We start from the raw sequence: 10,740 nt of genomic DNA on the forward strand, positions 1-10,740 counted from the left end.
ACTACAACATCCATGATTCCATAGCCATGGTGGGATCCCCAAAGTGGGATCAAACCGCATTCATTCTACAGTGCAGAAGATTCACTTGCATGTATGTATTTTGGGAAGGAGAGGCGAATGTGTATACACTTTTTACCAAAACTGTGTGCTATTTAGTGTTCCAGGGAAGGTTAAACGCCCAGTTTCGGACTGCAACTGGGAGCTGTGGTCCAAACTGGGATGGTGTCTCAACTCCAACTCTCCTTTTTTTCCAATCTGCTTCCTTTTTTTTGTTTTCTCCCTGTTTAGCTTTTGAGGTTTTTCTACTATTTATTTCCAAAGCTTGGGAGTGTGGAGAGATTTTCCTGTGAATGCATGCATTTTTAAAATATAATAAAAGGATCCTTTGAACCAAACAAGGCGACGGGACCCAGTTTGTGTCAGTGTTTACGCCGAGATGCAGATGAATCACCCGGCCGATTCCTTGCCATAACCGGGCAGGTCCATCTAAGATATTCCATTGATCCTCAGCCCTACACACTTTGTACTTTATTCCCTATTTATGCCGAGTGAATCAGAGAGAAAGAGACTTTCGCCCCGAACAAACTGATCTGGAGGCAATCCAAAACGGGGAAAAAAAACAAGGGAAGGGAAAGAGATTTGGGTGTAAAGTCCATCCAGGTTTAAATGTACCAAGTGACCTCTTGTGAGTGGTGGATACACCGCTTTTCTATTTCTTTGAACTGGGAAAGGAAGACAGAACACCTCCCAGAGTCTTTGCCATACTGTTCAACAACTGAGCCGAAACATTGTAGAATGAATGCGGTTTGACACCACTTTTTATTGTGTCTGAGAACATATTGTAAGTCGCTTCTGGTGTGAGAGAATTGGCCAGCTACAAAGACGTTGCCCAGGGGATGCCTGGATGTGTTACCATCCTTCTAGGAGGCTTCTATCATGTCTCTGCAAGCTAGAGCTGACAGGCGGGAGCTCACCCCATCTTCCAGATTCGAACTGGCATTTTTCATATCAGGAACCCAACCTTTAGGTCAGCAGTCCAGCCGGCACAAGGGTTGAGCTCACTACTTGAACTGACATGGCTCAATGCTATGGAATGCTTGGATTTGTAGTTTCACAAGGCCTTTAATCTTCTCTGCAAAAGAGGGCTGGTGCCTCCGAAAGCTTCAAACTTCCATATCAATAATAACAATAACAATAATACTTTATTTTTCTATTCTGCCACCATCTCTCCGAAGGGACTCAGGGCAGCTAACATGGGGGCGAGCCCAAACAAAAAACAAGATATGACAGGTAAAACCAATATAAAACAGTATCAAAACATAACATTAAATGTCTTTGAATCTAAACCCACCATGGACTTTTCTTTGGGAGGAGAACTTTTTGCTGAATTTTGTCTCTAGCCTGGAGAAGATGTTGACAATGAAGTCAAGGGCAATACCAAATATGAACACAGGGTAGCGTCAGAGGATAAGCAAATCATCCCATTAACGCTTCTGCAACCCAGGGCCCATCTACACTGCCAAATAATGCAGTTCCAGAAGGCAGTTTAGCTGCATTCAACTGGGTGACATGATCCAGTTCAGTGTGGATGAAGTGCATTCTGAAACTGCCTTATTTGGCAATATAGATGGGGCCTCTATCTGCTCATAGGCTATCAGTCATGGCCAAGTGTGATTGCTTTCCAAGGGTAGAGTCTTGGCGGTGGGTCCATAAGTGACTGTGGAGACCTATTCTGGATCCGCATGGTCTTTCGCAGAGAGGACATCAATTTCCAGATGGAAAATGGTCCCGGCAAGGGCTTGCTTGACATGCCTTCCTCTCGGTACTTTCCCCCCTTTCGCCCTCCATTCGTGCCTCTTCAAAATCCACAGCACTGTTAGTAACAGCTGACCTCCAGTTCCAATGCTCAAGGGCCTCCCAGTTCTTTGTGTTTATTCCACATTTATTTAGCCCATCTTTACATATCTTTTGCTGTCCACTGATATTCCGTTTTCTGTTCTTGAGCTGAGAGTAAAGTAACCGCTTTGGGAGGCGGTGATCTGGCATTCGGACAGGTAACTATAACTAATAAAGTTTAACACCACTTTAAACTACCATGGCTCCAAGCTATGGAATCCTGGGAGTCGTAGTTTAAGGTCTTCAGCCTTCCCTGTCAAAGAGTGCATGCATCTCACCAAACTACAACTCCCACGATACTACAGCATTAAGCCAGAGAAAATAAATGGTATCAAACTTGAGTGATTCTGCAGTGTAGATCCCCAGAGAGTTATTTGTGTTTTGGTTTGGCACATGATGGGTTGGCTTCCGAGCTGTTCGGAATACGCTGCCTAGGAGTCTGCTGGAGTCTTATCTGAAGACTGCCATGGCCATCTGTCAGGAGGGCTTTGATTGTGCCTTCCTGCATGACAAAATGGGGTTGAACTGGATGACAGTTGGGTCTCTTCCAACTGTATGATTCTACCCTTGCCTGTGTACTCCAAAGATGATATTTGGAGGTCAGGCTGTAAATGGGTGCAGAAAGCTAACCAAGTGCTACTGAGCTGGCACAGAACTCCTTGCTGGGTAAATGCCAGCCTGGGGAAGTAACAAGGAAAAAGGAAACCCACTCCCCAGTCTTGCAGCCGTGCCAGCGTTTGTGTGGCGGCTGAACCCGGTAATTAAATCCCAATGCAATGGATCCCGCCTTGTTTGTGTGCCAGGGCTGCTTCAGGAGTTGGCTGCCATCCCAAGCCCTGGCTGGCACTGGGAATCCATTGGCACCACTGCCCCAAATGTACACCTTTTCTCTTCATCACACAATGACCCCGGACAGTTTTGCCCTGGGCCCTGGCTTTGCTCTCCTTGCCACAAATATCCAAGCCAGGCATAGGAAGATGAATACATTCCCATTTGGCCCCTAAGAACTGGATCAGGGGGTGTTGTGACTTGAGATAGTAACACCTTTACTTTCTGATGGTTTTAATGTACATAGACTTTGTTTCATGCATAAAACTGCCTGTCAGCTATGGGTATAAAAGTGTTTGTGGAACATCCATGAATTTCACGTTTATACTTGGGTCCCATTTTCAAAATTATCTGTGCAAATATTCCAAAGCCTTTTCCCCAAAAACATCCCAAACCCAAAACACTTCTAGGCCTAAGCATTTTTGGATAAGGGTTTCTCAGATCTTACCTACATCCAGAGAGCACTGTGGATTCAAACAATAATGGATCTGGGCCAAACTTGGCACAAATACTCAATATAGTAGAGTCTCACTTATCCAACGTTCTGGATTATCCAACACATTTTTGTAGTCAATGTTTTCAATACATCGTGATATTTTGGTGCTAAATTCGTAAATACAGTAATTACTACATAGCATCACTACCTATTGAACTACTTTTTCTGTCAAATTTGTTGTATAACATGATGTTTTGGTGCTTAATTTGTAAAATCATAACCTAATTTGATGTTTAATAGGCTTCTCCTTAATCTCTCCTTATTATCCAACATATTCGCTTATCCAACATTCTGCCGGCCCGTTTATGTTGGATAAATGAGACTCTACTGTATGCCCAAATGTGCATGTGTTTTCTGATGGTCTTTGGCAACCCCTCTGACACCCCCTCCTGACCCCCAGGTTGAGAAATGCTGATTTAAACCAATATGTTTAAGGGACAGTAGGTGCTTTTTTGGGCAACTGAAATAACACTTCTGAAACTCTGGTGTATTTTTGTGCATTGGCATGTCTCTGTTCCTAACGTATCAAAGACTATAACTTCAGTTCAATAAGTGAAGCCACATTCCCTTGCATGAATGCTAGTGGATATTTACCACTAAAGAGAAGATTCATTCAAACGGGTTTTTAGCTCTTCTCTGGAAGTCATGCCTTTTCAAAAAGGTTATGTGTCCACAAGGTTTTGAATGCATTTTCCCAAAAGTTTATGATTCTAACAGGTCATGCTTTTCCTAACTCTATAATGTGTTTTGATACCTCAGCTCTATTCAATACAATGATTCCAAAGAAAAGAAGGGTGCTAAGGATGTTGGCCGTTTCAATGGGAGCCCCATGAAGGATTCCGGAAGTCAAATATTCAGGGAAGTCCTGCTACCCCTCTATTCTAGTCTACCTTGGTCAGACTAGAATTGTGGGAGTTGAAGTCCAAAACACCTGGAGGGCCCAAGTTTGCCCATGTCTAGTCTCAACCTTGTATATTCACTGGAGCTAGATTATTTATCCCATCAAGGACGCTTCGCATATTGTCAATATGTCAGTACTTTGGGGTGCTTACTCTACTGACATCCTCTTTGGCCAATGACAATAAACCTCTGCTCTTGCCTTCTATCCATCTGTCATTTAGCTTTCTGGATTAAATAGAAACGCCGGGCTTCCAAACTCACAGTTTTTGCAGTTGCTGAAATAACAATTTGTTCAGAACAGGTTTGCCTTTATTATTTATTTATTAACTATTTTTATTCTGCCCTTCTTTCTCACCCTGAAGGGTGCCATTAGACATACGACATATAGGCAGACACAGAGGCAATTTAACATTTTCCAGCTCCTGGCTTTATGAGGGTATGCTCGATTCCGGCCACAGGGGGAGCTGGTGCTTCACCGTCCACTTGTGACACCGAGTCCTTGATGGCGTACTTCCTCATTCTTCTGCATGCTGCTGAAAGTTTTTATGTAAATTAGTTAAATTAGCCTCCTCGCATAAAGCAGTACCTAAATTTTCTACTCGACAGATGCAACTGTCTTTCAAGCTGCATAGGTCAGCAGCGAGCTTAGGCTATTAATGGTCAGGAGCTTGCTCTGATCTGGGCTGGCTTTGAACTCATTAACTCTCGGTCAGTAGTGATTTATTGCACCTGGCTACTAACCAGCTGCGCCAGAGCTTTGGACTCCTTTTGAGGCTGAGAGAGAGTGACTTTACCCAAAGTCACCCAGTAGCTTTCAAACCTTTGCTTTTCCCTGCTAGTATTGTGGTGTCCTCTGCATATCTTAAATTATTGATGTGTTTTCCTTTGGTTTTCATGCTTGTTTCCTCCGAGACGTACCCTACTTTCCGCGTCTTCTGCATATAAATAACAGAGCGAACCATTCTCCGATCCGCTTCAACTAAAAACTGTTCTGTTTCTCCAAATCCTCTTCTGAATGCCGGCAGAACTACCATGGCTCAGTGCTGTGGGATCCTGGGAGTTGTAGTTTTACAAGGTCGGTAGCCTTCTTTGCAAGGAGCCCTCAGTGACGCAGCGGGTTAGACTGCTGAGCTGCTGAACTTACTGACTGAAAGGTTGGCGCTTCGAATCCGGGGAGCGGGGTGATCTCCCACCGTTAGCCCTAGCTTCTGCCAAACTAGCTCTTCAAAAACATGGAAATGTGGGTAGATCAATAGGTACCACTCCGGCGGGAAGGAAATGGTGCTCCATGCCGGCCACATGCTCTTTGAGGTGTCGGCAGTTTGAATGCGGGGAGTGGGGTGAGCTCCTGCTGTTAGCTCCAGCTTCTGCCAACCTAGCTGTTCAAAAACATGGAAATGTGGGTAGATCAATAGGTACCACTCCGGCGGGAAGGTAATGGTGCTCCATGCAGTCATGCCGGCCACATGCTCTTGGAGGTGTCGGCAGTTTGAATGCGGGGAGTGGGGTGAGCTCCCGCTGTTAGCTCCAGCTTCTGCCCACCTAGCAGTTTGAAAACATACAAATACCGTGTTTCCCCGAAAATAAGACAGTGTCTTATATTAATTTTTGCTCCCAAATATGCGCTAGGTCTTATTTTCAGGGGATGTCTTATTTTTCCATGAAGAAGAATTCACATTTATTGTTGAACAAAAAAATGAACATTTATTATATACTGTACAGTAGTTGTCATTACAAATCAGCATAACCAGACAAACTGTGAATCCTATCAAGAATTTCTTGTTATTACCAATATTTCCATGTACAACACTTTATGGTACGTACATTTACCGATCCTGCATGCTCTGGTGTTCTGTTCAGCGGGCATGCTTCCAAACAAAAACTTTGCTAGGTCTTACTTTCAGGGGAGGTCTTATATTTAACAATTCAGCAAAACCTCTACTAGGTCTTATTTTCTGGGGATGTCTTATTTTAGGGGAAACAGGGTATGCAAATATGAGTAGATCAATAGGTACCGCTCCGGCTCCAAGCAGTCACGACCTTGAAGGTGTCTAAGGACAACGCCGGTTCTTCAGCTTAGAAATGGAGATGAGCACCAACTCCCAGAGTTGGACTCGACTAGCCTCAATGTCAGGGGAAACCTTTACATTTAAACCTTCTTTGCATAAGAGTGATGGTGTCTCACCAAACTACAAATCCAAGGATTCCATAGCTGTTCCGTCCCCCAGGACGATGGTTTGCCTTACCTATTGGTCGTTTGTTTGTTTTCCCTCCTTTGCATCTTGTTTCAGCCTCTGGCTGCAAAGCCCAGGAAAAGTGGCTTGGAATCTGCAAAAGCTGGCTGCAGTTTTCTTTGCAGTGATTGGTCAAAGAGTGCAACATCTTAGGACCGCCCTTTTTACCAGGGTCTAGTCTCCATTTTGGAGCTTCATTCTGGCTATAGTTTTCCAACGTGCTGGAGCTGTGCAAGGCTAACTGGGACAAATCATCCTCAAAACCAGGCCAATCTAAGCCTATCCAAATTAGATAAGTATTGAATTATATTGATCTGGAATAGGAAATCTAGTTAGAGGAGCAAAGTTATTCCATCGCTTCTAGAACTAATCTTTGCTGTAAAGATAGGGAAGGAAAGAGTTTCTCCTTCTAATATAGACAGCGTGATTAGGGTATAGTGGTTTTATAATCACCTTTGCCTTCTGGAACCAGGGATAATTCTGCAACTAAAACCTATGGAAATTTGTTTCATTTTCTGCAACTTTAAGATCTGTGCCAGGTTTACAACCTTGTATGAATAAACATCCCTTTTTGAAGTTATCCAGACTCAGTCGTTCAATATCTATAGGACAGCTTATAGGGATTTGCAGTTCGCCCGGATAAAGGACAGCACGTTTCAGTTTTATAGCTTTTTATTGTCCGGCGGACGGCACAGTTTTGAGGTCGATCAGCGGTTTTTCCGCTTGAGCTAGCTTGCACGGCTTTATAGTTTTTTATAGTTTAGGAAGTTTTAGTATAGGCTGCGGCTTTTCCGCCTGAGCTCAGTCTGCATACCTAAAGACTCTACCAGCGTCTGAGGCAGTGGAGCCCGCTCTCAGACCTGAAGGAGTCAAATAGTGGGGCTCTATTTCCTTGCTATTTGGCTCGCGTGTGCGCACGTAGCCCAGTGGCTTTCTGGGTTTGCACAGGCTGTGCAGTTCCCAGCAACGTCCAGGGCTCCCTCGGCGGTAGACCTCGAGCCGCGGAGCACCAGCGACAGTTCTTTGGCTGGCTCTGAGGCGTGGAGCCCACCAGAACCAGGCTAGAACCTGGACAGGCCTGGCAACGCTGCTGCGAGTTCGGCCGGAGCACTCAACCGGCTTTGACAGCCTCTTCATCAGGAGTTCGGCCGGAGCACTCGGCCGGCTTTGACCTGCCTCATGGTCCGGCGGTGGTGACCTGCCTCATCGTCCTGCGGTGGTGACCTGCCTCATTGACCTGCGGTGGTGACCTGCCTCATCGTCCTGCGGTGGTGACCTGCTTCATCGTCCTGCGGTGGTAACCTGTTTCATCGACCTGCGGTGGTGACCTCCCTTCACAGCGGGGAGGAGGCGTCTCTTCTCTCCTCCTTTCCAAAGCCAGCCTCGGTGCTCCTTCGGCGGCAGGCCTCGAGCCGCAGAGCACGAGGTGCTTGAAAATTTGGCGAAGTCGCCATTTTGGCAGTTTACGTCACTCGGGCAAGGGAGGTATCAAGTGGCAAGTTGCTGTCAGTTGACATTTTGCAACTTGCCCACCAAAATCTGGCGCCAAAGGTCACAATCTTTGTAAAGTATAGTTACTTAGTGATATATATTGCTATGGTTAAGTGCTGTGAATTGTATTATATATTGAATTTGCTTTTATTGTAAATTTACTTGCAGGTATATTGCATTTGCCTTTGTTGTAAATTTACTTGCTATTAAGAATACATAATGTCTATGCAATTTCAAGATGATACAGATGGCGTACCTCCTTCTGAGGCTGAAAGTAGGAATGAAAGGCCCCAAAGGATAAAGCACCCTTCAGCCAAGATGCTAGCCCATCTAATAGATGAAAAGGAGCTCCTCCATGTGAGGTTAGGTTCGGCATGGGAGCGAATTGTAACATTAATGGACAGAATAGAGAGCTTGGGTATCACAAGGGTGCCAGCCATATTACAGACAGACCTCGAAGAAGCCTTCGGTCTTTGGAGGGGTTTAGTGTCTAAGATAGTCCAGGTCCTCGAGCGCATTAACGCCAAGGATTCAGAGTTAGAAATAGGGAGTGTTTTAGCTGACACTAATGAGAAAGAAAATAGGGTGAGGGCAATCCTAGCTTCCTTATGCAGCCATGAGACCAATCTTTTGAAATCACCTGCTGTGGCACTTAGTCTTAAGTCCAACCGCTCTAGCCAGGTATCTAAACTAAGGGAGCGTGCATCGTCTAAACACAGCCACTCTAGCAAGTCTTCTGCTGCTGGGAGTGCCATCTCTTCCCTAGCTGCCTTGCACATTAAGGAGGCTGCACGTCTGGAGCTAAAGAGCAAGGTAGCGGGGGCGGAGGCTGATGCTAAGGCAGCTGATCTCACCCTTCCCTTTAAAGAAGAAGAGCAACGACTGCAAATAGAACAGGCCCGTAGACAAAGCGAAATGCAAATGGAACAGGCCCGTAGACAAAGCGAAATGCAAATGGAACAGGCCCAAAGACAAAGCGAAATGCAAATAGAACAGGCCCGTAGACAAAGCGAAATGCAAATAGAACAGGCTCGTATAGAGATGCTTAGAATAAAGATGGATGCCGCAGCCAAAAGGGTAAGGGCTGAGACTTTGGCCAAGGCCCTAATTGAGCCACTCACAGAAGAAAATGTAAGCCAGTTACCAATACAGGATCCTTCTGCCAAAGTGTTTGCGCACCTTGGCAGCATGAACAGCCAGTTTTCGGATGAGGAACAGGGAGACTTCTCTCCTTACCCAGAGCAGGGCCCCAAAGTCACTTTTGAGTTTCCTGCAGAGCAGAGCGTCATAGCGGGGAGCTCACCCTTGCTCGAGCTACCTGTGCCTCCTGCTAAAACCCTAGGTCAGTCAATCAGGGCCTCAAGGCCGAGTGCTAGTTGGCCCCTACAGACAGCTGCACAGGGAACCATCGATTCGTCAGTGGTCGATGTCATCCCTCCAAGAGGCCAAAGGTTGACGCAAGGTACACGGTGGGAGTCCACTCCACAACAGCAAACTCCTCAATTGTTCCCTTCGACGCCGGAGTCCCAGCTTGTCTCCATCATCAGAAGCCCCAGAAGAGATCTTAAGGACAAGGGTGTCGAAAAGTTTTCGGACAAGCCTGAGGAATTTCTTCTCTGGAAGGCCACCTTCCAGAGAGCAATCAGAGACTTAAAGTTATTGCCTGAGGAAGAACTGACTCTTCTGGCTGCATGGTTGGGCCCAGCCTCATCCTCACAAGTTAAGAAGATCTACGCAGCCCACGTAGCCGATCCCGACAAAGCCCTGGAAAAGGCCTGGGCCAGGTTGCAGCAGAGGTATGGGGCCAGCACAGAGATTGAAGCATCTCTTATGGACAAGCTCCAAAGGTTCCCAGCTTTGAAACTCAAAGACTTCAAACTCTTGTGGGACCTCAGCGATCTCCTTACGGAATTAGAGTCGGCCAAGGAGAATCCAGAACTGCCCGGTTTGAAGTGCCTCGATCAGCACCTGTCCCAGAGGCAGATCTTGACCAAGCTGCCCTTCACTTTGCAAGAACGCTGGGGACAGGAGGTCTTCAACTACAAGGAGGCCCACTCCCAGGCATACCCTCCATTTTCTCATTTGGTCCAGTTCATCACCAGGGCGGCCAGAGAAAGGAATGATCCGCAGACGGGCCTCCCCACCTTATACCAAGGGACCCAGCCAGAGAAGGCATCTAAAGTGGAGAAAAAACCATCCAGAGAGGCCAAAAGACCGGTTAGTGTTAAGGCTGTTGAAACTCAGCACAGGGCCAACGAATCCAAGTCAGAGGTGAAGGAGGTGCTCTGCCCCATTCACCAAAAGCCTCACAGTTTGGCCAACTGCCGGGAATTTGGCAAGAAGCCTTATAAAGAAAGACAACAGATTGTACAGAAGCTGGGCATATGTTTTAGGTGCTGTGGAGCAACTCTTCACTTTGCATCCAACTGCAAAGAGGACGTCAAATGCGCAAGGTGTAACAGCCTTAAGCATTGCACCGCGATGCACAACTCTGACGCTGTCTCCCGTGCCAAAGGGGACACGTCTTCCAAAGAAGGGTCATCTACTGAAGCCACCAACATGCAGGCCGCGTCACGGATGCAGGAGGATGCTCCATCGGTCGCCTGTACTGAACTATGCTCTGACGTGCACCAGTTCAGAGTCTGCCATCCCATCTGCCTAGCAGATGTATATCCAGCCAGAAGACCTTGGCTTAAAAAGAGACTTTACGTGGCTTTGGATTCACAAAGCGACGCCTCCCTGGCGACTCCAGAGTTCTTCCGCATGTTTGACCTTAAAACCAAGATGGTTGACTACACTATGACTACGTGTGCAGGAAAAAAGAAGTTGCAGGGTCGCATAGCATCTGGCTTTGTTGTCTCCTCTTGCGACCAGAAGAGGCAGTTCAAGTTGCCA

The sequence above is a fragment of the Anolis carolinensis genome, chromosome 6 (assembly GCF_035594765.1).
Source record: "Anolis carolinensis isolate JA03-04 chromosome 6, rAnoCar3.1.pri, whole genome shotgun sequence".
NCBI lineage: Eukaryota > Metazoa > Chordata > Lepidosauria > Squamata > Dactyloidae > Anolis > Anolis carolinensis.